Here is a 6,019-nt window from a genome sequence, read left to right on the forward strand (position 1 = left end):
AATATCCCCCATTAAGCAAAATAATTTAAAATATGAAAATAATATGTTGATATACTTTGATATACTTTTTATTTATAAATCTTTATTTCTTTTAAATAAAAACTCTTTAAATAACTTAATGCGACAAAAAATATTTCTCTTTGAATCAATACGATTTGAATTAGTGCGCAAATAAAAATCAAAGTTAAAAAATAGGAGTATATGTCTCACATTATTCAATGGCTGACAAGTTTTCAAATTTATAGTTTTGGGGCAATTTTTATATTAAGCATTGTTACTGATCTGTGCAATCTGGATTGTGTTCCTATATACATTACCAGTACTAAAACTTTAGATGTATTCACATTATATATACTAAAGATTTTCAATATACTGTGAATGTCAGAACAACATCCTCTTGTTACCACTGACAAATATTTTTGTTAAAATAAATGGTAATTTGAGAACAATATTTCTCTCTCATTATCGTTATCGTTCACATTGTCTTAAATAATTTAAACAAGATAAAGACTTTTTCATCTAAGATAAAGGAGAAGATAGTGTACATTATAATAATCTAGATAAAGCTAAGAGGAAGGAATAATAAAGCAATAAGTCTTCTTTTATTTCTAATGTTTTAAATTTAATAGCGCGTGTTTGTTAAAAAAAAAAAAGGAAATCCCGAAGATGCGCATGATACACAAATTTTATTACATTTGTGTAAGAATCTTAGAGAGCTAAGGTCGGATATTAAAATTTCGTCAATATTTACCGAGAGAAAGAATTGACTTTCGATTGGCCGAGAAATCGACGGTACACAGAAGATTATCTGGTATATTACATCGATTACCGTAATACATGTAAATCACCGATCGATGTGTAACCGCTATCATCTCCGATTACGCGGAGATCATTCCGGTAAGTCGCCTTCGCGCGCGATAGAATGCGCCTTCTAATTTTGCGAGAACGCGTTCAGAAACGCGCGCCGCAAAATCGCAAACGGCTTCGCCGATAATAACTTCCGACGATCGATCTCGGCGAATATGGAAATAACCTGATAGACCTGGATGTGGAAAGGATGCATAATATGCGTATCGATCGATGTCACTTCTCGTCGGAATTCAATAAACTATCCACTGTCAGCGTGCCGATATCAGCGTTATTATCTCTTCGCGATTGAAATGCGCGGCCGCGCGCGCCCGTTATTGCAGAACTCGATCTCATCCCGATCAGATTTAACGATCAGGCGCGCCGCACATAACATACAAAATACCGGAGAAAGTAGAAGCGAGGAGAAACGTGTCCGTCTCCTCGACGAGATTACGAATATATACGTAACTGAAAAAAGCAGCTGACCGCGGCTTACATACAGTCTCTTCATTTTAATGTACGCGTATCTCAATCACAGATATGACTACGTAACATTTTCATTTAGCTGTAACTCTCAAATACTACCTAGTTCTTCTAACATTTCTTTAATCCAATCTGAAAGACGCAAAGCAATGAGCCTGAGAAATTATCGATTTTACATATTTATTTATTTTTATTTATTCTATTTTATTATTATTTTATTTTATATTATACTTTATAATTTATATGATTTGGTATGTTATGAGATAATTGATTTTGATTTTTAAAAATATTTCCTGCAGTAATAATTTGTTTGACCTTACGACTTTCTGCTTTGAGACAATAGAAATATTATAATAATTACAAATTCATGAAAAATATACGCACAGTAAAAATGGATAATTTTGAAAGTGTGTACTTACACATTGAAGCGAATATAGCGTGTCGTTATTTCTTATGACATTGTCATTCATGATTATTCGCAACTGGGTATTAAATGTTTTTCAGCACATTTAAGTAAGGTGTATATGTAATAAAAATTGTAATATACATTTTGCTTATACAGTTACACAATTCAACATTTCCTTACTTATTTAATGTTTCCTCTCTAATATTTACAAAAGTACTTTTACATACATTTATATTCGGAAAGAGCAATTAATAAAATATCTAAAAATTATAAGTTAATTAGATATAAGTTTGATAAAAATCTGAGAATAACTTCGTTGAACCATCGAAATAAGAAAGAAGTTTAAGCATGATGAGCAATGTTGCAAAAAGTTTTAACATTTTTTTTTTAACAATCAATTTCTTACAAACCAAATAAATCTAGACAAGTTCAAGAAATTAAATTTTCAGGAAATAAAAAACTTTTCATCTTCAAATCGTTCATTGTATCAATATAGTAATTTTTCTGCAGGCACATAATAGGAATAAAGTTGTGAACTTTAGTTAATATTTTAAGGACCCATTAAAAAAAAAATAATAATAATAACCCTTCTGGACACTTGTTTGATTTCTATGAGAATTTTATATTTACTATCTATTTATCGTATAATATTTTTATACATTTAACTTTTTTATAACATTAATAATAATAAAAATGAAAAAAAATATATTATTTAAAATATAAAATAATAATATTATTGCGGACATATGTATAATAAGAACAAAGTTCTTTGTTTAATATTTTGTAAATACATTAAAAATAAAATAAAAAAATCTCTGAATTTTGGTTCTTGCGGGAATTTTATATTTACTATATATTTATATTTTATATTTTTCGTTTTTATTAGATTTTTGCCGGAACAAAATTGTTCAAAATATTATTGATAGCGAAGAATTTGATGCCATAAACATAATTAAAAAAACAAACTTATTTAGTTTTTGTAGAAAACCTTTTAATTATTTCAATTATCTAAGAAAATTATTTTTAGATAAGTAACTCTACCCCACCTAAATTTTTAGATACTTCAGCCAAATCATTTTTTTCGTAAAGCCTGTATGCAATTCTTACAGTTACGATACAAGAAAGTTGCGGTTGGCATACTCAACATTAAGTAAGACTTCATGTATTAAAGTAATAGTTTTGTTGTAATAAATACATTACATAAAGTAAAATAAAATAACAGAAGAGAAAGATAAATTCTTAGGTCATCTAGTTATGCCATTTTTTTAAATATTTATATATGCAATTTCTTTCTAAATCTTTAGACTTCTTTTACAAAACAAAGGCTATTCTTCTCAGTTGCTTTATATTCGAAGCAGCGTTTACAAAATGTATATCTTTTGCGGAAGCAAAGTTTCGTAAACACATAAATTTAAACACCTATACATAAACGTTTCATATATTTAAATTCAACGTTAACAATATAAATGATGGTAATAATAAATTTCGTAATTACTCATTAGGCCTTTGGGCATTATTAAGAAGTGAATATGGAAAGCAAGATGTGATTTGAACACTAATCGCGGGTTAAATATGTGAAAGTGTTCCGAGTGAAACGGGAGATATATAACTCGAGATTCCACCGATTGCTATTAAATCACGCACGTGCGTCTCATTTAACGTTCTTCCCGTCGACAGAATATTTTTTGTATTGCGTTTACAGAGGAAAATTCTAAATACCACGCATATTCTTTTCTTTTTTCTTTCGCGTTTCTTTGTGCCTATGTAAACATACTTTACGGTAATTACGTGATGCAACTCCACAATAATTAATACAAAATAAAAAAAATATTAGTAATGGCAAATTCAATGTGTCTCTGCGTTATATGGACAGAATTTTCTCTTTTCAGATTCTAAAAATTTATCCTCAAAATCATGATTGTAAAAACTTTACGTGATTTTTTCTGATTTACTTAAAAAAAATATCTATTGGAATGAAATGTAAAATATTTTTCAATTTTACTAAAATTATAATAAAATTCTTTGAAATACCATGATTTTGATTATAAATTTAAGAAAAAAAATTGTCTCAATGTATCAATCGAATTTCAATAAACGCAATGAAAAAGCTCAATATAAGAAACGGACAATTCCGTTAAAATGATTAGTGGCATAGCAATTCGATCTAGCTGCGAAATAAAAACTATATCTAACAGTAAGCTGTTACGCTGCATCGCGTTATACTTGCATAAATACTCGTTGCAACAGCGCAACTTCGGCATTTACCCTGAAGGCCAAATTAGCCAATACCGATCTCAGGCTTCTGCACGTTTATGTAGCAGAACAAGAGATATTGGATGTTAAATTAAACGGATAACAATGTAATTAATTGGGACTTTAATAAATATGAAATCACACGTCGTTTAGCGGGAAATAAAAAAAGAAAAACGTCGCGCCGCTTAAAGAGTAACATGATCTTGATACTAGATTTGACGCTAAGCGGCGCGGGCGGCTTACTTTTACTTAATAATTATTGCACTTATTCGCACGCGATCTATTATACCTCCCACGCGGCAGAAGATACAGATATAATCTTCACTATTGAGTAAAATGAACGAAACGGGTGTTGCGCGACCCTGAATATTTCTGCAATATCTGCGAAACGTATCATTTGAAATTTTACTGTTACAAATCGCAAAATCCTCGGCATTCTTCCTCAAGGACGAGGCGAGCGACAATCATCTGTACCGATCACAAGTGCCGTTCGCCGTTCCAGATCGAACGCTCGAACGAGCTTACCCGTTGACCTGTTCCCAGGCATTTTTGGCCCGTGTACAAGAAGTCTGTCGGTCGCCCTCACCTTCTACTTTCTAGTTGTATCTAGATCTAACCTGTTAATATAATGTTGTACGACACAATAAAATATAGAATAAAAAGAACAAATTCGTATAAAAACTTTAGATTTAAAGGCAATTTGTTTTAACAAGATGTTAAATTATTAATACACTTCCTACACTTTAGTAGTCATAAAATTATGTAAAGCCATTTCTGTCACATGGAGAATTTGTGTCCATTAAGTTATATTATTAATCTTATATTTTTTTAATCAAAATTTAACTGTAATTAATTTTTTTTTATTTCGCAGACTTTATATAATTATATACGTATATAATTTATAAAAAAAATTTTTTTAAATATATATGAATCAAAAAATAATTAAATATACATGTATAATAAATATTTTTTTTATTTTGCACATTATTATATTATATTTAGTCTTGACCAAAAGTATTAGGCACCTATATTTTTCATTTATCTGGATTTCTTTTACCAGATAAATAAAAATTCAAATAAATCGGTATTATATAAATCGATATATTCCTGTTGATTATCAGTATTATACTTAAGTTTAAAAAATTCTTGAAACAACATTATTTAATAAGAAGTAATACCAAAACAAAGAAAATTCCAGATAAATAAAAAAAAATATGGAGGAAATTGTAGTATTATGGCTACCTTAAGCATTACTACCACTATTAACTTCGTTATTGGGTGACGAATTCTAACAATTGCTTATAGAATCATTTGTTTAGTAGCCCGCCATTACATAGTGGCGCTAATATGCCAATACATAATAGCCGACAATTGTTACAAGACAATTTTACTTTTCAGTATTTTTCAAAGTATATTTTAACATTTGATTATAAATACTTTCTTATTATTTTTAAACTTGGGCATAGAATCATATGAATGTATGTACATACACTCGAGTGTTTTCTTGTTGTTTTATTCGGATATACACATTTCAAGTTATGCAAAATTATTCAATAGCATTTTATTAATATTGCTACTAAAGCAAAATTTTCATATCAAAATATTTCTTCGATTGTCACTCTAGAAGACTGCATTCAGAAATACTAGAGATGTCATTTCATTTGTTGTTTAATGTTGAACAGAAATAAAATAGTATCTCTAGTGCTTCTGAACACAGAAAAATGAGCACTACCTTGTTTTCTCTTTCATCCATTATGCAGTACCGTCACATTTGTATAAGTCATATCCCAAGTAATAAATATTTCATAACTTTGAGTCTAAAATCTATTAAACAACACTTTCAATATAATCGTTCAAGATTAAATATAAAATATTAATTATTATCAAAGTTATTGAATAAAATGTAAATGGATACAACGTTACTACTTTTTTCTCCACGTGTCTAATATTTTTGGTCAAGTCTGTATATACACATGTAATAAACAAAATAAAAAAGTAAATTAATTGTTACAACAAAGTTTTGATAAA

At 28.9% G+C, this 6,019-nt stretch overlaps 1 protein-coding gene across 1 annotated transcript in view; it reads right to left on the reverse strand.

Annotated features, from left to right (window-relative positions):
* LOC105204572 overlaps positions 1 to 6,019 on the reverse strand; it is a 294,782-nt gene that overhangs the window by 85,278 nt on the left and 203,485 nt on the right.

This window comes from Solenopsis invicta, chromosome 3 (genome assembly GCF_016802725.1).
Source record: "Solenopsis invicta isolate M01_SB chromosome 3, UNIL_Sinv_3.0, whole genome shotgun sequence".
Lineage (NCBI taxonomy): Eukaryota > Metazoa > Arthropoda > Insecta > Hymenoptera > Formicidae > Solenopsis > Solenopsis invicta.